The sequence below is a fragment of the Pezoporus flaviventris genome, unplaced genomic scaffold (genome assembly GCF_033815535.1).
Source record: "Pezoporus flaviventris isolate CSIRO_AGI_PZ_B2104156 unplaced genomic scaffold, CSIRO_AGI_Pfla_v1 ptg000036l, whole genome shotgun sequence".
Lineage (NCBI taxonomy): Eukaryota > Metazoa > Chordata > Aves > Psittaciformes > Psittacidae > Pezoporus > Pezoporus flaviventris.
Window position 1 is genome coordinate 33838389 of NW_026892584.1, and position 24937 is coordinate 33863325.

The window sequence follows — 24937 nt, forward strand, 5'->3', positions numbered from 1 at the left end:
CTAGGGCTATATCCCATGGAACTTTACTAAGCAGGTTCCTGAAGAGGCCAAATTCTGCTCTCTTGAAGTCCAGGGCAGTGAGCTTGCTGCACGCTCTTCTCACTGTCCTGAGGATCTCAAATTCGAGCATCTCATGATTGCTGCATCCAAGGCTGCCCTGGAGCATCACATTTCCAACGAGCCCTTCCCTGTTGGTGAGCACGAGCACCTCTCCTTGCCAGCTCCTCTATTACTTGTAGAAGGAAGTTGTCTTCCACACAATCGAGGAACCTCCTGGATTGCTTGTTCCGGGCCATACCATCCCTCCAACAGATGTCCTTGTATTGTATTTCTTTAGCCAAAAGTGAAGCTAAGTAGACCAAATGCAAAATTGGAGTTTTTGCTCTTATTGTCACCTAGAAAAAACAACCTAAACTATTTTAGAATGGGTGTGCCCGTTCTAAATAATACTCCTGATTCTACATTCCCAGCCTAGTCCCCTGATTTTCCATACATCTTGGCTCCTTTCTGCATCATGCCAGAGACAGAAAGTTGGCAGATGTTTGTAACATCTTGAAAGGCATGAAGAAAGTCAGCAAGGGTCAGTTTAATGTCTTCTCCAATACAAGAACCGAGGAGCAAGAGGTCCAATGAGTGGATGGAATGGTCAAAGGAAGAAAAGAGGTCTTTTTTTGTACCTTATTGAAGAAGGCGATGGAATGCTCTGCTGCAAGGTGTCATGGGTGCTGAACTCCAACATACTAGTCCAATATACTAATCTACTACCAGGCTGTCTCACAGAGAGTATGTGTAGCATGCACAGCCTCAAAGCTGAGCTCTGAAGTCAGAGACTTTCTGTGACTAATGGGCAAAGGCATTAGTGGCATGTGGGGATTATCAGCGGATGTGCAGGAGGAAGAAGGCTCGGAATGGTGTGCATGCTAGTAAGGTCTGTGTCAGTGAGGTGCAAAGGGGGTGTGGCAGCTTTCACGCTCCAGTGCGTTGAAGTGTAGTGTGAATGCAGTTCCACATGCCACAGTGCCCTAAAGCCCCTGCTGTGTGGCTTTACCCATGGAGGTAAATAAACACGGCTAAGAGCACACTTGGACATTGCTACTAAAGGTGTAAGTGTACACCATTTCATAAATAAGTGTACCCTGAACAATTGTCTAAACTAATTAACATTCAGTATTTATTTATGAGGTTTACAGTTCTCCTAGGTGAGAGAAACTAAGAAAATAATTATGAGAGAGTCTTAAATCTCTCAGAATATATCTTGGTTCTACCTGTTTATTTGTGTTTAATACTGACTAAAACAGGATGGTGAGAATTAGTTACCTTCTCTGAAATCAGCGATATAAAATATTTTGTAGTCATGTACTTTTTGGATATTGCAAAACCAATTTGGAAATGATAACTCAAATTTTAATGGAAAATATACATATGTAAAATTTTTTTACATATGTAAAAATTCTCAGAAGATTAGAAATATATTACCAAATCAGGAGCTAATTTTAACATAAAGAATCTGTAAGAGGTTCAAGAAACACAAACAGGAAAAGAAATAACATACTCTTTGGGTATCTTCTTGTATGTAATTTGGAAATACTGCTCCTACATCTAGGCAGAAGTAGCCATAGCTGTATTTGAAGTTTGTAATGGTGAGCCTTTGTTGTTCCCCCTGAACTTATGTTTTTTTGTTCTTTATGATGCCATCATAATTTTGTCTCAGAGATGCTGCAAAGATAATGCCCACTAATAATACAATTTCTAAGATCCAGGTAAGGTTTTTTTTCCAGAAAAGGTCACAGCATCATCAACATAAATCTGAAATAGAAAGCATTTAAAATATGTTATTCAATTATTACTAAAATTCTATATCAGTGTTTTAATGCATTGAATGTATTACTTCAAAACCTAAATTGTTCTCATCACAGAGATAGAAGACTATGGCCTTTTTCTCTCAGATGGGAACAACAGCAAAAGAAATTTTGTTCTGCTTAAAAGATTACATGATGCATAAAATATAACTCCCAATTTATCCTGTTCAGGTATGTGCCCAAAATATAAAATATAAATGTGTTGTTGAAAAGATATTTCAATTTACATTGAAACTGCCTTAAAGGTAAATGGTGTTTAGTTCTGGAACTGTGTTTGGTATCTGTATTTTTGTCATAATAATTATTTTAATTTTAAATTATAAGACTTAGCTATGTTTAAGAACATAGACTCTGGATTATATATGGTAGCCTGGAGTAATTTTTTCCTGAACGGTCTTTTGATTTTTTAATATTCTTGGTACTTCATCTCTATCTGTAAAATTAGAAGGCCCAAAAAAACCCAGTTAAAAAATACTTTCAAATTTTTGTTTTCCCAGATGTATTGGATGCACTGGATGTAGGGTTTGGTTTCACAGACAGATAGGAAAAAAGAGTTGTTTTTTTTTTTTTCTCTGACTTTTCCCCTATCTGATTCTTGTGAGGCACTGAGTGCTGTCTCCCATTAGGTGACAGATTACATTCATCACTGACAGAGGCATTCAGGGTTGTTTAGAATCCTGTCTTTAATACAATGCTCAAGGATCAGGAGCAAGCTGCTGACTGTGAGAGATTGTCCAAATATATAAATTGAAGATTCATAAGAAAGAGAACAAAAATCCAGCATGTCATGCATGGTCCACACTTGAGTCATCATTCATAGACTCCAGCTCAGTCCGATCACGAATCATCAGTGCGGAGCCCAGTACTGGAGGGTAAGCTGGATAAGCAATCTAACCCCCAATAATTTGGCAAACATAGTATATATATATAAAATAGTATATATATCATAGTATAATATAAACAGTATAGTATAATATAAACAGCAGCAGGAGGTGTCACATGCGTTCTTCACATTCTTGCAGCAGTTCATAGAAAAACTCTGGTCTTGATTTTTTACCCACTTCTATTTGTTGCCTATTAGGCTTTTGAGTTTTCCTAGGTGTTTGAGGCTCACTGATTCCAAGACATTCTCTCATATTTCAAATATTTAGTACCATAACCATTCAATTTAATGCATATGTATGGGGACAACAGAATTGCCAGCTGCCAGTAGGCACTTGCTGAGGTCCCCTGAAACTGGAGACAATGCCAGACTAGATCCATGATCACCTAAAGATCTTACAGTGCTTTGCAGGCATGAGAGAATTCTAGGACAACTAGAGATAAAGGAAAACAAGACTAATTTCAGTGAGCAAAGCTGCAGCTCTGATCCCTTCCTGCTTTCTGCTGTGCTTCTCACTTTTCATAATCCCATATTACTGGGATTATGATTTATGCTTTCCTGTTACCTTTTATATATCACATGGAACAGCACTAAATCCCTTCCCTGACCTTCTCACCTAGGTAACCATAGATCCAGTCAAGCTCATCTCCATCCTTTACTCATGCAGTTGCCCTCTTTCTATCTTTCTATCTTTACTGCATTCCTCCTGATTCCTTTCAGCACACCCAAATGATTTGTGCTTAGGTTATGTTCTCACCTGCCATTCTGCTCATACCCAAAACTAGTTTGCTGCTATAGGACTAATCTCTATACTTGCAAGGCCCTATACAACTTCATTCCCTCAACCCAAATACATTCTTAGTGTTTTTACTATCCTCCTTCCTGTCTTACACTGCCTTGAAGGCCTTCTACTATCAATTAGCCTCTGGTTTATTCTATTATAGTACCATTTCTTCTTCATATTGCAAATGCTGTTCTCAGTTTTGCAGGAAGGGACTTTTTCAGAGTGTCTGCACACAGCCTTGTAATTTAGTTCAGTCTAGGTTCTTCTTAGCGGGGTGGCAAGGGGGAAAAGATTCTCAATGTTGCAAAATAACTGTATAGAGAATCCAGTGTAATCATAAACTACAGTGAAAGCACATACATGAGAAGTCATAGTTTGGGGGAAAAGGGATGCTTTTCTTAAAGTAATAGAAGGATTTCTGGCTTCTGTTATTATGCAGTGACCTTTAAAGACTGTGATTCCTGGTTTCTCTGAAATTACTGGGTTTTGCTGTGGACATATTGGGATCAAAAATGTTTTATAATTTCTAATTTCAAATTATCCTCGCATTTGACTTCCCAGCCTGTCTTCTGGTTGACTTCAGTAACCATGACAAAATAAGGGAAGGAAAGATTTCTAATGGACCTGAAATGCTTAAGTTGGAAAGGGATCGGAAGCATTTTAATTGGATACATCATTCTTAGAACCTGAAATTTAAGTTGTATATTGTTATACGTCTACATTTAAGAAAAAAAAAGAAAAAATGCTCTGGTTATTTAAGGCATTCATTAAGCTTTTCAAGCCTTGGTGGTGGTTTGGAATGTCTCCTTTCAATTCAAGCACAATTTTCCTTGTGCAGTTCTTACACTAATACTGGTTGTGTGTCTAGCTAAATACCAGAATTTAGTTTAGAGACAATAATTTTGATAATTCTGCTGCTTTATTTATTACTTTTTCTGTACAATCTGAGAAAGCAAAAGTGAAATGTTCTCAGCCAAGGTACAGTTGCATTCAGCTTGACGCTAATGCAACTGCATTCAACTGTACACCTAGTACAGTACACATCTTATACAATTCAGGAATCTGTGGAAAGAGCATGAAAACTAATTCTACCTCAGTTTCTTGACTAAATCCTGAACACCAGACATTACAGAAGAAGCTATGAGTAAACCAATGCCGATATTGCTATGTGGTGTGGGTGATTTCAAAATGATATTTGCTACAAGTCACATACCAGCAGATATAAGGCCAAACATTTTATTTCACTTCTAATCAGGAAAAATCTTTCATTTTAGGATTTTTCAAAGAATCTGATGCTAAAAAAAAAGAAGTTTTTCCAGACTTACAGAATGTTTTTGTTAATATTTAAAAATTTCATCTGTGCGTTATTTTTTCCACTAATATTACTACATCCAAAAATTCTGATCTTTTTAAAATTTCAGTAATTTTCTGTCGCAGTGTTGACAATATTCTTCCTTTTATTGAGATGGGATTTTCTAGTAGAAGATTGTTCCATTAGGGGAGAAAAAAATGAGCTGTGTTTGAAATTCCTAAAAGACTCTCTGGAAACCGTAAGACCAGCACTGGATGGATCCAACTCCCCCTGCTGAAACCAAGGATGAGAAGGGAATGCAAGGGGAAACACGAGCTTCTATGCCATCTTCCTACTTTTCATTGCTGGAGAAAATACTGCTATTTGTATGAGCCTTTCCCTTCAGTAGCATGGGAGCAGGAATAAAGGCCTACGCATATGGGGGCCAAGGGCATAAGCAGTGAGTCCAGAGCCTACTGGTACTAATGAAGCTCTTCCGGGAGGACAGTCTTGGGGAAGCTCCTCTGCTGCCCCCATGAATGTCTGGGCTAAGCAACGGCTTTCTGTACTCATTCCTTAAGCCAGCCGTGCCTCAATGACCCAGCTGCTCATCTGCGATTGCCTTTAGTCAGCTCCATCTTATTGCCAAAGTTCTGTTTCTTTAGACTGACAATATGGTGACAAACCATATATAGGGCCTTTCCTGGGACAAGCAGAAAGTGAGCCTATGCTGTAGCTGTCAGAAAGTCTATAAAGAAGAGATCTTTACACTTAGAAACCTTTTGTAGTGTAGGCAAAAGCCAAGAACATGGAGAGGCAGGTATGAGTTTAAAAAAATACTTGCGAGCACATTCTTCATGACATTTTCATAGAGGAAAAATTCTGCTTCTTGGTATGGCATCAACTCTGTTAACTTTTGGGGTTTATTAACACACAAAATGCTCCATTCCTGGCAGTGTTCGAGCCCAGTGTTGGGTGACATGGGCTAGTGTGAGGTGCCCATGGCAGGGGGGTTGGAACTAGATAATCTTAAGGTCCTTTCCAGCCCTAAATATTCTATGATTCTATCTGTTTAAAAGTCTCATTCAGAAAACTTTGATGCAAAAGCTGTTTTTTTTTTCCCCCATATGTGTTACAATTTCAGAATTATCAAGACTGACACACTATGCCAGTCGTTTTATAACAGCGTCTTGGCTAGGTTTACAGATATCCTCTCCCATCTTTCTAATTTAACTCACAACATCGTATCAGTACCTCTGCCAGTGGTGATGAGAATAAATCTGGAGTGGAAACTCTGACGCAGGTGCTTTCCTCATTAATGACTATGACTTAAGCATTTAAATTAAAGTTACCTGATTTTATATTTCAGTTCCTGTTTTGCCCCACTGTTTATCCTTTCTGTTAATGTAATATTTATCCTTCAGAGTATGATGTAAAAATATGTATCCTCCAATAGCATGTAATCAAAAGGTTTTAACTTAAAGAAAATAAGCTCCAACAAGCACACCACTGAACTGTCCTATCTGTACAGTCTGCTTTTCAAAATGCTGATTATTAAAGTACATTATGGAAAAACAAATACCACTGTGTATGAAATAAACAAAAGTAAAATAATTAATTTTAAGGTATGTCCAGTAACCATGGAACTATTACAGAAGACTTACTTTTGAATCCTTATGATAATTTGTTGATCTTAGTTTTCTGGGACCTGAATTATAAATGTTTTCATCAAGTGGAATAACAATTCTCTCTTCAAATACACATCTGTAGTTTACCTGCATATAGATGTACCGCAAGACAGATGGACATAGATTAAGTATACATTTGTTGTGCAGAAAGGAAGATAAAAACTTATTCTTAATGTCAGGATAACACAACACAAGTAATGGTATGGTGTTAAGCTCCAAAGCATACAAAACAAAGGAAGCCATTCATCTGTATCAAATAGTTCAGTTCCCAGGAAGCCCTTCAGAGAAAAAGAAATTGTTTGGGTTTTTTCATTCATAGCCATCACCTCAGCAGTGACAACTGAGCCAAAAGGTGTTTGCTACTCGTATGAATTATGTGATTAAATATATGGCCATAATTTCTTGACTGGGTTCTTTTGACTCAGGATTTACAGATGATGTCTCACCTCCACCTGAGACTGCTCAGAAACCATGTTCAAAAGACACCAGATGCTTTCAGTCCACCATGACTGAACCCTAGAGGTCTTCAGCATATATGTTATTTTTACAGGCTTGCCTTAAGTTTAAATCAAAGAGATGAACAAAGTATGTCTTATTTATGGAATAAAATCAGAAATATAAATTTAATATGAGTTACAAGTTCTGTTAATCGGTTGCAATTTAAACACAGGACATATTTTGTAGTTTTATAATAGGTCAAACTCAAGACCATGCATTTCACAAAATGAAACAAGAACTTGATAGCAAAAGAAATCTTCAGCCATTGAAACAGGAGATGTTTATGGAATGACAATCAAATAGTACTTTTCAAATAGTAGCACAGTGAATAGTATCATAATTGGGAACTGTGCTATTTCTTGCCTCCAGCTATCTCAGTTCAGATCTTTCACAGTAGAAGAACTTAAGGATCCTGAGGGAAATTTCTTCTTTTTCCTTTTTCAAAACACTGTACTGAAAATAAAACCGCTGAGAGGTCACAGGGTTACATAGAAAGTACCAGTTTAATTTATTCAACCTAAATAGCAAAAGAAATATTTTAGCATACATTAAAAATAGACTCATTTTATGCACTTGTTAAATCTAGTGTCTGATTTAGTCTGTTGATTTATTTGTACACAATGCATTCTTGCTATAGAAATTGGTAGGCTGCTGTTGACAACTTCTTCAGATAACCATGCCTGTAAGTATACACATGCTCCTGGCTCTTTTGCAAAAATGAGTGCACAAGGTAGGAGGTCCTTCTGTTTCTATACCAATTCCTAGGCACCACCTGATAGCTGCTTAGTTTTCTTATTGAGAGTTCCTTTATGAGAAGAAAACCATTTTTATCTTTTGTATCATTCTGTAGCCGCAGTCCGGCAGCCATTGGAATTAGAGAAATGTAGTGAATTGATTTCTCACATATGCTGCTGCTCTTCACTGCTGTAATATGTGTTATCATAGCACAAATACACAATGCTTCTGGGATTATCACAGCTATTGTATATTTACCTTATAGGTAGTTATGTTGTGCAAATAAATTAGCACTCCCAAAACAAAGATATTAAAACCATTAAAAATGTATGGTAAACACAATGTTTGCACTGATAGATATATCTGTGTTGCAAAGCTTGCTCCTCTTGCCTCACTAACCTAGTGGAAGGGTATAAAGGGACTTGTTTGAATTCACCTTTGAGCCACTCATTTAAAAAGTGGCTTTCTCCATTTGTAATGCTCCCACAGTAATGATCAGAAGACCAATTAGTTAATCCCTCTTTTTGTTAGGAATGGATTCATAGCAGAGTGTGCTTAGTGAGGAGTTTTTGACTAAGAATTTATAGTTCTAGTTTTAAAGTAACAAAGCCTGATTTTACTAGTTTTCAGTGTATGTGGTGATGCCGTACTTCTACCAGAGAACTTGGGAAAAGCAGTTGCCAATTATGAATTGGTAAAACTGATAACAGAAGTGATGTGGACAAGTATGGTACAAGTGGATCACTGCCACACATGATTGGTGTTGATGTTATTTATGGGCTTGTGTATTTTTAGCTACTGGCAATGCCTGCCACGGTAGAGAGGGATGCTAGATACAAACGGAAAGAATACTTTGAAAAGGATGTTATTTTTATACCAAACTTCTCATATTGCTCAACTAATGTTGCCTCAGCAAAACACTGAACACAGTCAAAGAAAGTGTCTATCACAAGACTGTAAGAACTGCCACACTGGTCAGACCAAAGGTCCATCTATTTCATCATTCTGTAGAATGACCAGTTGTGACTCTTCTGAGACAGAGTGTGAGAAACAGGATAATAGAAAGTGGTCCTTATTTCTGACAATCAGTTGTTAAAGCATTTCGAGCCATAGAATTCAAGAGCAATGGACATATCCTCCATATATTTGTCTAGTCCCTTTTTAAACCTAAAAAAGTATGTGTATGTACATGGTTGTGTTAGCGGTGTTCAACTCACTAAGGAAAACAGCATCTAGATAAGAATTTGACATAATCAGGAGGACAAAGACCTTCAAAGACATATTTCCTAAAGATTACAACATTTATAAGTACAGTTGCCTCTGGGAAACTAGACAGATTTATGCTCCTAGACCTCCAAGGCACATTTGAAGATCTCAACTCTTACCTATATAGACAAGACCAAGTCCTGTCCTGTGCAGCTGATATAACATGATCATATACACATATTTTCAACAAGTGGCCAGTTAGGATAAAGTCCCAACTTCAACTAGTCAAGATGAGTTACTGCAAAATCACCCTTCTCAAGTCTGGGTGAGAGATGTTTATCTTAGTGATTATGCTAATCTCCTAAACAACTTTACCATGCAAACTTTTACCAATAACTTGCTTTACAAGAAACTGTATGCATTGTTTTGTTAGACTAAGATTCTGTTTAAGCACCGATCTCTGTACTTACATTCTCTTTGACTTGTTTCTAATTTGACTTATTCAGTGATCTGCTAAGAACCAACTATTTAAGAAACTGTGTATATGAGTCAGAGCAGTAACGATGTCCACATTCAATAGAAAATTAATAAATATTTTAAAAAATAAATTGGCTTTATTTTAAATGTCTTTATGATTATTTATATAGTTTCAATGGAAAATTATCAAAAGCCATTTTTCTTTGATGAAAACTAAGGCATAGCCCAATTAAATCACTGGAATGGTACCCACTTCTCAAATGAATATTAAGACATTAAATCAAAGTTACAGGTGAACATATAGGCTTCACATTTATAGCTATCTTCAGGCTTTAAATTAAGTCAGTGTTAAGGTATTTGAAAAAAGGTAACACATGTATGGATACTGCCAAATTGAAAGAGACTTAGAAGATTTCGTAACAGCCAAAGTGAAGTGCTTTTATTTTTTGGAAGACAAGAGAGACAGAATCTGGTGAAATTCCCTTCTGGCTGAATATAAACACTTAGAACACATTTCCCAGGTGATAATGTTTGAAAATAAGGAGGAAATATTTTCATAGACATACCTAAAGTTTAAATTTGCTGAGATTGAGCTGTGCAAAGTCATACAAATGAGCTAATGGCCATTTAATGTATTGCATTCAAACTATATGCTTAAAAAAATGACTAAATGCTAAGTCTCTGTTGTGGTTTAAGCCCAGCTGGTAACTCAGAACCACGCAGCCACTCGCTCACTCCCCCATGCCCTTCCTCCCCCCACTCCTGGAGGGATGGAGAGGAGAATCAAAAGAATGTAACTCCAATGGGTTGAGATAAGAACAGTCCAGTAACTAACCAAAAATTGAATCTCCTGTGCAGGTCCCTTGACCTTACTCCATTTTATGGCAAAATCAGCTTTCAGCAGGATTTGGATTATTTTCCTCCCTTTCTCAAAAACTTCTTCCACTGTATCACCCCACAAAATAATGTCATCAATGTATTGCAGGTGTTCTGGAGCTTGCCCCTGTTCCAGTGCAGTCTGGATCAGTCCATGGCAGATGGCAGGGCTCTGTTTCCATCCCTGGGGCAGTCAGTTCCAAGTGTGCTGGATGCCCCTCCAAGTAAAAGTGAACTGTGGCCTGCACTCTGCTGCCAAAGGAATTGATAAAAAGCATTGGCAATATCAGTTGTGGCATACCACTTGGCTGCCTTTGACTCCAGTTCATATTGAAGTTCTAGCATGTCTGGTACAGCAGCACTCAATGGTGGTGTGACTTCATTCAGCCTGGAGAAGAGAAGGCTGTGTGGAGACCTCATAGCAGCCTTCCAGGGGGGGCTATAGGGATGCTGTGGATGGACTCTTCATTAGGGACTGTAATGATAGGACAAGGGGTAATGGGTTAAAACTTAAACAGGGGAAGTTTAGATTGGATATAAGGAGGAAGTTCTTTACTGTAAGGGTGGTGAGGCACTGGAATGGGTTGCCCAGGGAAGCTGTGAATGCTCCATCCCTGGCGGTGTTCAGGGCCAGGTTGGACAGAGCCTTGGGTGACATGGTTTAGTGTGAGGTGTCCCTGCCCATGGCAGGGGGGTTGGAACTAGAGGGGTGTTGGTCCTTTCCAACCTTAACTATTCTATGATTCTATGATTCACTCAGGCCACGATAGTCTACTGTTAGTCTCCACTCTCTGTTAGACTTTCACACTGGCCATATGGGGCTATTAAAGGGCGAGCGGGTCCTACTGATCACTCCTTGGCTCTCCAGTCTACGAGCAGCCTATGGATGGGAATCAGGGAGTCTCGGTTGGTGCAATATAGCCACCGGTGCACTGTTGTGGTCGCAATTGGCACTTGTTCTTCAACCTTCAGCAACCCCACAGCAGAAGGATCCTCTGAGAGACCAGGCAAGGTGGACAGCTGCTCAATTTCCTCAGTCTCCAAAGCAGCAATACCAAAAGCCCATCAGTACCGTTTTGGGTCTTTGAAGTACCCTCTCTTGAGGTAGTCTATGCCAAGGATGCATGGAGCCTCTGGACCAGTCACAATGGGGTGCTTTTGCCACTTCCTCCCAGTCAGGCTGATTTCAGCCTTTAGTACAGTTACTTCTTGGGATCCTCCTGTCACTCCAGTAATATAAATGGGATCCACTCCTTGACAGCTTGATGGCATCAGGGTACACTGTGCACCGGTATCTACGAGAGCCTTATACTTCTGTGGGACTGATGTGCCAGGCCATCTGATCCACACAGTCCAGTAAATCTGATTGTCTCCTATCTCCACCTGGCTGGAGGCAGAGCCCCTTTAATAATCATCACAACATCAGTCACTTACATCTTGCACACAGGGATTAGTCTTCTTTATCACGGGAGCTGAAGTAAAATCATCTCTTCCACTCCATCTGGGAACCTGCTCACCAGAGACTGAAGCCGCAGCTTTCATGGGATGATCAGCCTTGACCTTTGTTCTCATCTTCAATTCACACACTCGTTCCTGCATAGCTGAGGTAGGTTCTCCATCCCACTTTCTCATGTCTTCTCCGTGATCCCACAGGTAAAACCATAGGGTGGCCCATGGCGTATACCTTCTGTATCTTCTCTCTCGAACAGTAGGGCGCCTTTTGTTAATAGCTGAGACGTGTGTTGGTACACGTGAGGAGCTGGATAAATCAGGTAGATTGTCCCTCAATTGTTTGAGATCCTGGGACAGTTTTTCCACAGCTGAGATGATGGAGGTGGTGAGTCTCTCAGAGCTGACGAATCATTTCATCCATTGTTGGTGGTACTATGTCATTCCAGGTTATTGCTGTCAGTGAGTGGGCCTATGATGACGGTGCATTCCGTGTAAATTTCTGCCACATGGGTCATGTACATTTGACTTCACCTTGATCTATAGGTGTATTCCCGGCATCTGGCCTGCAATAGATCATCTCTGCAATAGCTGATTCCCTCAGAGACTAGATGCCTTTCTCTAGCATGGTCCAGTTGGCTGAATGACTCAACATTGTCCTTGTACGGAAACCTTTCTTTCACAGCTGCCAAGAGCTGCCTCCAAAGGCTGAGGGACTGTTTCTCTTGCAATTGCTTTGTCAATTCCCCCTTCTGTAGCAAGTGATCCCAGCTGCTCAGCTTCTCTACCTTCTAGTTCATGACCATCAGCCCCATTGTCCCAACATTGGAGCAACCAGGTGAAGATGTGCTCCCCTGGCTGATGGGTAAAATCTTTTCGCATATTGTGTAGCTCGGTTGAGGTCTGGGGTCGAGAAGTTACCTCTTCTTCTTCCTCTTCCTCCAATTCACATTATAATAACTTTTGATTGGATGCTGTTCCATGTAGTAAGTGCATTGGTTCTTCATCTTTCTTCACTGTATGGGTTGCTCTTTGTGCCTCTTGTTTGCTTTTCCCCTGGTGTACCGGGGCAACTAATATTGGCACAAATTGCTCCTCTGATTTAGCTGCAGTGATTATCACTGTGGCTGGAGTGGCTGCAGCATTTGCTGTCAGGGTTGGTGCAGCTGCTGTGCTTTGGGTTTGAGTAGCACCAGCAGTTGCACTGTCTATTGCTGTCGGGGTTTGGGTAGCTGCTGTACTTGTTGCTGGGGTTGGTGTGGTTGCTGTGCTTGGAATTGGATTAGCTGCATTGTCTGTTGTAGTCAGAGTTTGAATAGCTGCTGTATTTGGAGTTGGAGTAGCTGCATTGTCTGTTGCTCTGCCATCAGAACCAGAGAAATTTTTTCCCTTTGAAGGTGCTGGATATTGTTGAACAGGACTCTGTAAGCATAGGCCAAGCCCCAGCATGTTGCCGTGATTTGTCCGTCTCTGGTATGACCAGGATGACAACTGTCGTGGTTTAAACCCAGTCAGGCAACTTGTTCACTCACTCCCAGTGAGTGGTGCCGAGCTGACAACAATTGAGCCCCCCACCCCACCGGGGCCCTCCCCTTCCCCGCTCCCGGAGGAACGGGGAGGAGGATCGAAAGAGTGCAACTCCTGTGGGTTGAGACAAGAACAGTCCAGCAACCAATGTACAACACAAATCACCACCACTACTACCAACTACAACAATGATAAGAGAAAACAACAAGGGAAGAGAATACGATACCACCGGCCAAGAAACGAGTCCCACCCGGAAGCCCGTGTCCTTCCGGGTAACTCCCAGTTACCCCCCCTCCCTGGGCATGACGTGCTGTGGTACAGAATACCTCCTTGGCTAGCCTGGGTCAGGCACCCTGTCTCTGCTTCCTCACGGCTTCCCCTCCTCCCTGGCAGAGCATGAGCCTCACAGAGTCCTTGGTCAGGGTAAACATCACTTAGCAACAACCAAAAACATCGGTTTCACCAACACTGTTCCCAGGCTGGAAGTCAAAACACAGCACTGTACCAGCTACCATGAAGGAGAAACATGACTGCTACTGCTGAACCCAGGACAACAACACACCTCATTTAAGTGTTTTACTAATTTTTCTGGATTTTGCACTTGTTCAGTGGTGAAATTCCAAAGTACTGGAGGGGCCCACTGGCCTAGATACTTGCCCATACTATCCCATGCACCCTGCCACTCATGGCTGTCCAGACTTGGGGAAAATCTCTTGGTCCTCCTATATTGTCGTCTAACCGTAGACAAGACCCAAACCTGACTCTGCTTAATTTTGGAGACAAGATGAAATGGTCATGGCTACAACACACTTTTTATGTGTGCCAACATGATGATGCTCATCACAATCAGCAGGCAGGTCTCAAGGGTATCCAAACACCATTCAAAACCTTCAGAACTCTCAAATGATGCTGTAAATAGTCTGGAGGGGGAGCAGAGGGTGTGAAGGAATGTCTCCTTCATAGGTTGACCACCCGAGAAGGAAAAAAAATACGTGTAATTGCTAAACACTTCCATTATATACCTCTCAAAGTATAGAGGTGGTGACCACACTGGGAACGCAAGCCAGATCAGTTTCATGATTAATGAGTCTATTGTATTACAAGTCATTACCATAAAGTACAGCAAAACAAGAACCTTAGCCCAAGGACCCCCCAGCCGATAAACGCTAACACAGCAAATACCAGCTGTAAGTAAGGTACAACATGCTGAAACTGTGAGATCAAGAGCAACAACTTTGAGAGCCATAAATCAGCATTGTAACGAGTGACTTTTAATCCAAAACAAAAAAATGCTTATCACAAATACGATTAGACACACTCTGGTCAGATCTGTTGCTATCTCAACCCTTGGGTCCCCACGTTGGGCACCACAAAGAACTGCCGTGGTTTAAGCCCAGCTGGTAACTCAGAACCATGCAGCCACTCGCTCACTCCTGCACGCCCTTCCTCCCCCCGCTCCCAGAGGGATGGGGAGGAGAATCGAAAGAATTTAACTCCCACAGGTTGAGATTAGAACAGCCCAGTAACTAAGGTATAACACAAACCACTACTGCTACCACCAATAATAATAATGATAAGGGAAATAACAAGGGAAGAGAATACAACTGCTCACCACCCGCCAACCGGTACCCAGCCCGACCCGAGCAGCAATCTAACCCTTCCAGATAACTGCCCACAGTTTATATACTGGGTATGACGTGCTGTGGTTAACCCCTTTGGTTAGTTTTCTCCTGGCTTCCCCTCCTCCCTGGCAGAGCATGAGACTCACAAAGTCTTTTGTCAGAGTAAACATTACTGAGCAGCAACTGAAAACATCAGTGTTATCAGTGCTGTTCCCAGGCTGAAAGTCAAAAACACAGCACTGCACCAGCTACTAAGAAGGAGAAAAATGACTGCTACTGGTGAACCCAGGACAGTGTCTCTTACCTGTATATTGAAGTAATGATCTGAATCTGAAGGCAGGAGTTGTGCTCAGATCCACGAATTTGATGCTGTTCTTTGCTCTATTATTTTAGTGTTACATCAAATAACTGCACTCCTCTAACTTCAGGTCCCATTTTTTCCACTGATAGTACCAAAGTCATGCAAGAACCATTGCTTGGATGCAAAGCTCCAGTCGAAAGGCACCTTGTCAGGCATGGTGGGGTCTGCAGTTTTACTGTCAAGAACTCTTGTGATTAGGAAGCTCCCTAGAATCACTACTGTCTTTTCCATGTCAGTTTTCTAAATCTAGTTTTACCTAAGGAAAACAAAGAGTTAAAGTTCGCTTGGTAATTTTTAGCATTGTGGTTCTGTGGCCAAATCATGACCTTCATTTTGAATTATTCCTCATCTTTGCTATTTGAAAGACCACAAAGCAACACAATCTGCTCTATAGCTTCAGTTTAAAATGTTCATAAACAAGATTTCTGGGTAAAATTCCTAATTGATTAATAAATTCATATTAGTTATAGAAATCACACCATTAGAAGTAGAATCCATGGCATGATCAGCATTTACGTTTTAACATAATGTCTAAAGTTATACAATTACAGAATATATTCCATAATTCATTAAAAAAAATAAAGTAGGAGAAAACCACCTTACCTGAAAACACCAATCCAATGCCACTACTACAGCTGGAAATGGGATAGCAGAAAAGTCTTCTGGCTGTTTTTATTTTCAATTTTATTTCAATTTGAGCTTGCTTTTCTGACCAACACATGGGCAAGAAATGAAAAAAATAGGCCCTTTTTGGGCCTGTCACGTTCCTTGCAAAGTCACTTCAGTCTCTGCTCTGTGCACTGCAGCAAGAGTCAGGTCTGGCTCTGAATTTTTATATTTAAATAATTTTTGGTGTAGCATAAAACTTGTTAAGCAAGCCATGCCAAATCACCTTACACATTTATGTAACATAAGAATAATAATAGTGGTTTTTGTCTTTAAGAATTAATCTAATTTTAGCTTTTATAATGAACAATTTTTAAATAGGACTGTATAAAATTTAACTAAAGATTATTAGTTTTAATCAGCCAAAGTTTAGGAATCGGAGACATATACTCCATAACAATTCAGGCTTGAATTGTCATAGCCCCATCGTAGAAGGCCACCTAATTTGTTGGGTACAATTTGCCTTTAGTGAATCCATGCTAGCTGTCAACAGTCACCCTGTTATTGTTCATGTGCCTTAGAATAGTTTCCAGAAGGACCTGCTTCATGACGTTGCCGGGCAATGACGCAAAGAATGTTGAAGTGGGAAGTCACTGACTACCAGAGCTGCTCCAACTGGCCTAAAACAAGAAGTATAATTTTCTTAATGTGTGGTATAATTCCCTAAGTAAAAAGCATGTGTCTTTCACACTGTTTTTATAAATTCTAAAGAAAAAGTCTCAGAAGCAAAAGCAAACTGGCAAATACCAGATGTGGATACCAGGTGACTTGCACAGATAAAATGCTATTTGAAAGCAGGTCCTCATAATGCTACGAACTGGTGGGAGACACTTAGATTCTTTACTTGTATGCTCTTTGCCTGCTGAAAAGGACAAATAGCAATTACTTGCCTTCCTTCTAGTGAACAGAGTTGTCTGTAGGCTTGTCCATATATATTCTGCAGCTATTAACATAATTACTGGCAAAAGGTATTGAGTTGTTCAGTGAGTGAAACAGCTAAGAAACACACTAAAATTACTTACAGACTTACTGTCTATATGCATATATATAGATGTGATACATACATGCACATATACACAGAATACGGTTTCCAGAATTTGTCTCTTTTATGGAGTACTCATAAAAAACAGCAGAAGTTGCTATTTCTTTGCTAAAATGCACAGCAATCTGCCTTGTGGCCTCTGAAAGATATGTCTCAGAGCACACATTCATGCAAGGTGGCACATACTTGAGCCGAAATTGCCTGGCCTTTAAACAGGTCAGTAAAGGCAGTGAAGAACGTAAGAAATTTCTATACAGTGACATCTGAAACACAGAAAGCAATTTCTACCATTTCTTCAGAATTGTGGTTTGGGGAAGACAACAGATGTGGGAATTTGTTTCTTTAAAATGACAGAATTTCTAAAAAAAAAAAACCCACCAAAAACCAAACCAATCTTTAGACTATTATAAAGAAGGTTAGTTTGCGGTACATGTGTAAACTTGACAGAACATGGTAGAGACGTAGCGTTGACAGAACACAAAGTTTTTATACTGTTGATTTGCACATGGATCAATGATTACATTTAAAAGCAGCACGGGAATGAATGCCCTGTCTCCCCTCCATGCTTCTTCTTACCTCCACCTATCTATAAAAATTAGGAATACAGTTAACTGATACTGCTAAAGAGAAAGGTAAAATAGATTGGCTTAACAGTGGACACACTTGAAGAATTACTTCACACAGGCCCATGTTTGTGAATCCAGTGAACTCTTGAGGAAGAGAAATACATGTTTAGTAAACAAGGATGTGAAAAGTAGATATACAAGACAGGTGGAAACTGTAGAGTGACCATGTATTGGAAATTGTATTATTATTGTGCAGCTTCTCAGAATCACAGAATCATAGAATCATAGAATCGTTAGGGTTGGAAAGGACCTTAAGATCATCTAGTTCCAACCCCCCTGCTGTGGGCAGGGACACCTTATGCTAAATCTTATCACCCAAGGCTTCGTCCAACCTGGTCTTGAACACTGCCAGGGATGAAGCATTCACAACCTCCCTGGGCAACCTATTCCAGTGCCTCACCACCCTAACAGGAAAGAATTTCCTTCTTATATCCAACCAAAATTTCCCCTGTTTAAGTTTTAACCCGTTACCCCTTGTCCTGTCACTACAGTCTCTAATGAAGAGGCCCTCTCCAGTATCCCTATAGGCCCCCTTCAGACACTGGAAGGCTGCTATGAGGTTTCCCCGCAGCCTTCTCTTCTCCAGGCTGAACAGCCCCAACTTTCTCAGCCTATTTTCATATGGGAGGTGCTCCAGTCCCCTGATCATCCTGGTGGGCCTCCTCTGGACTTGTTCCAATAGTTCCATGTCCTTTTTATGCTGAGGACACCAGAACTGCACACAATACTCCAGGTGAGGTCTCACAAGAGCAGAGTAGAGGGGCAGGATCACCTCCTTTGACCTGCTGGTCACGCTCCTTTTGATGCAGCCCAGGACACAGTTGGCTTTCTGGGCTGGGAGCGCACACTGCCGGCCCATGTTCATTTTCTCATTGACCAACACCCCCAAGTCCTTCTCTGCAGGGCTGCTCTGAATCTCTTCTCTGCCCAACCTGTAGCTGTGCCTGGGATTGCTCCTACCCAGGTGTAGGACCTTGCACTTGTCATGGTTAAACCTCATAAGGTTGGCATCAGCCCACCTCACAAGCAGGTCAAGGTCCCTCTGGATGACATTCCTTCCCTCCAGCGTATCAACCGAACCACACAGCTTGGTGTCATCGGCAAACTTGCTGAGGGCGCACTCAATCCCACTGTCCATGTCAGCGACAAAGATGTTAAACAAGACCGGTCCCAACACCGATCCCTGAGGGACACCACTCATTACTGGTCTCCAGCCGGACATTGAGCCATTGACCACAACTCTTTGTGTGTGGCCATCCAGCCAGTTCTTTATCCACCGAGTGGTCCTTCCATCAAATTGATGTCTCTCCAATTTAGAGACAAGGGTGTCGTGTGGGGCAGTGTCGAACGCTTTACACAAGTCCAGGTAGATGATGTCAACTGCTCTACCCCTGTCCATCAGTTCTGTAACCCCATCATAGAAGGCCACCAAATTGGTCAGGCAGGATTTCCCCTTAGTGAAGCCATGCTGGCTGTCACCAAGCACCTTGTTGTTTTTCATGTGCCTTAGCATGCCTTCCAGGAGAATCTGCTCCAAGATTTTGCCAGGCACAGAGGTGAGACTGACTGGTCTGTAATTCCCCGGGTCATCCATTTTCCCCTTCTTGAAAATGGGGGTTATATTTCCCTTTTTCCAGTCATCGGGAACTTCACCTGACTGCCATGATTTCTCAAATATGATGGCCAGCGGCTTCGCAACTTCATTTGCCAGCTCCTTCAGGACCCGCGGATGGATTTCATCAGGACCCATGGACTTGTGCACATTCAGATTTTTAAGATGGTCTCAAACCAGATCCTCTCCTACAGTGGGCGCAAGGTCTTCATTCTCACAGTCCCTGTGTCTGCCTTCCAAGACTTGGGTGGTTTTGTCAGAGCATTTGCCAGTGACGACCGAGGCAAGGAAGTCATTCTGAACCTCAGCCTTCTCCAAATCCTGTGTAGCCAGTTCTCCTGAGAGCTTCCTGAGGGGGCCTACATTCTCCCTAGTCTGTTTTTTATTTGCTATGTACCTGTAGAATCCCTTCCTGTTATCTTTAATACCTCTAGCTAAGTTCAATTCTTTCATGACTGACTGACTGTGGTGGTTTGTGCCCCTCTCCTCACCAAACCTGACCTTTATTTCCTGCAAATCAGCTCAAGTGATAACCACTAGTGGTGGTGGCAATGGTCTGTGTCCTGAGGGCTGCACCAAACTCCAAGTAGATTGGGAGAGAGAACAGCACAAAAGCCAAGGGCTAATGTGTGCAACATGCTTTCCCCTAGTGATAGTCTTGGTCTGACTTAAGCCAAGCTTGGGAAAAAACTTAACTCCTGTGGTTGGTATGCAAATGTGACAATGAGCAAATTATATTGCTCCATAAATAGTGGGGGGCACAGGGCCTATTGAGCTCTCCTGCCCAGTGGGAGGCAGTGGATCTCCCCTTGAGTAGGGACACCTTTGAAAATTCCTTCTTGAAGTTGAGAGATTGCTTACTGCATCTGATACTCAGTAAGTAATTAATATCATGCCAAACTTAGAAATCTTAGCTAAGTGATATAAAGGACTGATTTCACATACATAATCCTTTAGACATAAGTCATTGACAAAGTTTGGATCCAGCTGCACCTAGACTCCACTCTGAGATGTTTAGAAAGTAAGGGGGTCGTTTCTGAACATTGTGACTCAATGAGAAGGTCTCTCTGACAGTTTTGTCTGACCCCATCCTTTCTGCAGTAAATAATTAAGTGTACCCTGCCATCAAATATTGTTAAATTACTGTCTCATTTACTATCAAACTTTGTTATATTACTGTCAATATATATACTGTTATTTCTCTCTTATGAGTGAAGTGCATCACTCTGTTCATTAGGATGACACTGTGATGTCATCACACTGACATCTCTTACAATAACTGTCAAACTGATTTTGTCAGTGGGTGTCCTAGGTTCATATGATAGATATGACAGAAGTGGTGGCAAAATAAGATCTTTTCTTAGGTACTACTGCTACTAATAATACACCATCCTCAGTGATGCTGTCTAACTTCTCATTGGGTGTTTTTGAAAACACTAAAGATCAATTTCTGCCAGTAGTACTGATGCTGGATAACTATTACTTCAGAAAGTCTCAAAATTTAAATGAGACCATTGAGAGAGATGGTACAAACCCTGCAAAAAGTGAGGCCAGTAACTGAAAAATGCATGAAACTAATAATTTTGAGCTTGAATCCACTGAAATCAGCAAGAACTTTGCCAAAGCAGTTCTAACAACAGATTAGGACCATTTACTTCTAAAAAATAAAAATAAATAAGGTTAAAAAAAAAATAGGAAAAAATTAAGTTACCTCAAATTCAATATCACTACCTTCATATACATACCTCATTTCCATAAACAGAGGAAATGGTTGTATGGATGGAAAAACATTCCATGTGGCAAAAAACTGGCGTGTGGAAATACAATCACTGGAAATTTTGGATTCTGATACAGTTCGTGATCTCTTTGATTGTAAACATCAAGCACTAATTTTTCTGAAGAGAAATAACACATTAAGTATCAATAGCTGAGATACTAGTATAATGACTACACAGATATTATATAAATTACTAAAGAAGTAGGAATAAACAACACACAAGCTGGTAATGAGTTTAAAGTCAGTAGAAAGCAAACAGTGCACATATGTTGGAGAAAGAAAGCAGTAAATATTAAATGTATATGATTTCAAATGTGTATTTCCTTTATCCAGTCAAATACAACTACTCCATGGTCACCTGTAATAGTCAAGAAAGAATATTTTTTCCTGTGTTTGGAAGATGAAAAACTTTAAGAGGAAAAGGTGCTGTAGCTTAATCAAAGGAGGTGTAGCTGAATCTGTGGGAAGCTTGCAGAAGCAGATTGTGTTTCCAGCTGAATCTAAAATTTCATTCAAATCAAAATAATTGTGCTGATGGAAAGATACCATCACTTAAGTTTTTGGGTCCTGTGTATGGAAAGGAGGAAATAGCACAGTAATAAGAGAAAAATACATCATTCCTATAATTTTTAAGGCATCACTTGCAGAGATTCTCAAATTGAAAGATGAAGAAATTCTCTATCAGGCAATAGTACAACATAAACCAGAAAAGCACTAGCACCCTGTAAACCTTTGTCAGTCTTTTCAGACCGAATTTCACAATGTGAACAGATTCTTCTAAGTTCTTGCAAATTGTCCCAACTTAGAAACAGGAAAATTGGTTCACAGAGAAACAGAGCAATTTGTACAATGAAGAAGCTGAGAACACCACCAAGATCTCCTGGATTGAAGTTTCTTGCCTAAACTTCTCACCAACATCATGCAACCTTCTTTGTTCAAATATGTTAGAATGACAAGTAAGAGCTTAACATAATTTATAAACTTAATATAATGGCCCCTGGCTGTATAACATACCCGGACCATAAAAATATCCATTTCTGTATTCTGCTCATATGCAATCAGAAATGGTATTACTCTATTGGAAGATGTCTTTGTTCTTTATTTCCCTCTGCCTTAGCAGAGTCTCCAGGAGAATCTGCTCCATGACCTTAGCATCCATTTAGTGTAGTATTTGGGCACGGTGAAGAAAAGAGAAACTGAGATATGTACTTTGAAAAATTCCCCAGGCCTTTTTCTGAACTGGTCATGATTTGATTTCTTTCCTAGTTATCTCTTCAATGAGACAAGGAATAGTGCTCTATTCACAAACACTAATTTTGGCAGAAAATAAGCACTGGTATATTAATGTCTTACCTTGCTGTGCAAAATACATGTAAATGATGTGTGACACAAATTGGTCCTTTAAAATACTTGGCTATATTTATTGACTTGCATGCAAGATGCAAAATCATTTTTTCATCATGAGCCGAGTAACTTCGTTGCATATTAGCATTACAGGAAATAGCCGAGACAGAATCTTCACGTGAATAATGCCAAACTCTTCCGCTGTACCTTACCGGTGTTGATCGTCACAGTAAGTGCTTTTTGCGTTCTGAGCACGAGGTGGTGCTCTTGGCAACCGGCATGCTAACAGGTACGTGTGCTCTACGGAGCACTCGGAAAGCGCAGGATTCTTGTCGTCCAGCTTTTCCATTGTCTGTACTGGCATGTCAAAATCATGGGTTTCTGCTCCTTTCCCAGATACAAAGAGATGTGGAAGAATATTAGAAGCAGGATAAAAATTAAGATATCAAATAGCTCTAAAATTAAATAGATGCTTGGCAATTAAGACCAGAGATGTTTACATGAACTAGAGAGATTGGTCTCCAAATTCTGTGCAAGTTTAGTGGGATATGAATTCCTTCACAATTTTGAGATTGATAAACTGAAAAACCCCTTCTGAGTGGACTTTATTGTGATTTTTATTATTTTTACTTTCCCTCTTAGATTTAAAATCTGGTATTTTACCTTCACAGATTTCTCTGTTAGGTAAGCACTGGTGGTTATACCATACATTTGCACTGAAATAATCATTCAATGAGAAATAAAGAGAAATAAATCAGTAAAGTGATTGTATCTCCTCTGACATAAGGATAAATCTGTAAATAACACAAGTTTATGTTCAATGATAGGCAGGCAAAATGAATGATTCTTTGTATTTGGATATAACTAGGTCACTTAAACTTGACTGAACTCAAGCCAAGAAAGGTGAAATCTGGTCAGTACTCCCAAAGACCTCCAAGGGGACATGGATTGTTCTCCTAGTTAGGAAAGTGAAATGTTTGAAAATAAACAGCAGCAGCAGCAACACACCTTCTGGAGATCTAATTAGCCTGGTTATAAAAAAAAATCAAAATCAAAATCAAAGTTTTGTTCATTCTGTTTAAAAACATCCCCTTGCATTCTCACAAGAATATCCACTGGTAACATCCCAGCCAAATTCAAGTAGATGCAACTAAATTCCAGAGTAACAATCCAAAGTTGTATATTCCTAATACCTTGGCTTACTGTAAAATGTCTCTGTGTTAAGATGTTAAGCACTTCAAATACTTTCAAAGAAACATTCAGTCATGTAAAGAGATTTGCAAATACAAAGACTGAAATGAAATTATATTTCCAGGTTTCTTACAATTTCAAAGCCACAGAGCCTTGCTTTAGAGACCTGGGGAAAGGAAGGGATTAAGAAGGATAAAAATAGCACACAACAAAGATAGCACAAATTGTAATGCTAAAAGAGATTTGCTGCTGTTTCTACACTTTTTCTTGTTCTTTTTTTCTACCATTTTTGTTGTTGTCGCTCCTTTTCTTATCAGGTAAAAAAGTAATATTGTAATAAGCTACAGTAATGGAATGTTATCCTTTAGTGACATGTTGTCTTGTAGATGTGCAAGCCTTCTATCTCAGGCTGATGTTTCCAGAATTTAGAAAATAACGGCTAAATGTTCACATACCTCTAAGGAAAGGGCCAGTAAAAATTACATTGTTTAGTCCTAGTTCTGTAAAATAAAAATAAATAAAAAAAATTTAGTGACATGGAAAAGCTCTTGTGGCACCATGTTTTCCAGGAAGACTTGACATTTGACAGGAAGACTCTATTTGCATAAAGGATGACCTTTTTGCTGTCCTATGAGGACCTAACAAACTTCAGCCTTTCCTACGTTCAGAAAAGACTTAAATTTCAACAGTTAAAAAGTCACTGAAGAAACTGTAATCCCTGACAATGTTGACTCAGAAAGGTAATGCATTTTGCTGCATGTGTAATGTTTTTCTAGACTGTCGCATGTACTCTGCTGCCTTCACTGGTACAGGCAGCATGGAAGGCAGACCTAGCTTCTTGTGAAAAAGGCACGACAGCACAGTGGAGAGCAGTACCTGTTTAACAGAGAACTCTGTTAATTTTGTTGCTGCAGCTCTGTCACTGTGCTTGTAATAGTTTAGGAGCACAAACAGGCTATTTTTATGGAAAGTGCTATTTTATTAGTCCAAATAATTCAGCTGAAGTAAAAAGGCTTTGGGGAGCAAAAGCCCTACTTGAGGTGACATTATTACCTCTGGTTCCAACTTCTGTCTCAATTAATATCACCAGTACTCATTAATACCCACTATGAGGATTTGCAACATAATATTTCCCAAGTTACAAATGTAACTGTCCTGTACATGGAATTGTCACTTATATATACCTAAAATGTTCTGTCAAGGAAATGACTATGTGAAATGGCTAAGTTGAAAGAAAATGCTGAAAAATTCAAAGGAAACATACCTACAGTTAACAGGAAACAAATGCAAGGAAGAATATTACTTAAAAATCACATTAGATATAGGAATACATTTATAGCAGTGCCCAATACTTTGCGTTGCTTATAATAAATTATATATCCTAAAATTTTGATTAAAGGTCCTGATTATGTACCAAGGAGAA

The 24937-nt window shown here is 40.0% G+C and overlaps 1 long non-coding RNA gene across 2 annotated transcripts; it reads right to left on the reverse strand.

The window, feature by feature from the left end:
* Positions 1 to 1064: 1064 nt before the first annotated feature.
* LOC133274521 (uncharacterized) lies at positions 1065 to 22705 on the reverse strand. 2 transcript variants are annotated; one of them, XR_009745172.1, is made up of 5 exons: positions 22333 to 22705; positions 20948 to 21097; positions 15200 to 15512; positions 6482 to 6592; positions 1065 to 1806 (listed from the first exon to the last, which is right to left on the reverse strand). It is a non-coding gene; the product is annotated as an uncharacterized LOC133274521 (long non-coding RNA). The 2 variants fall into 2 exon arrangements; XR_009745171.1 differs by having other exon boundaries at positions 20948 to 22705.
* Positions 22706 to 24937: the final 2232 nt, after the last annotated feature.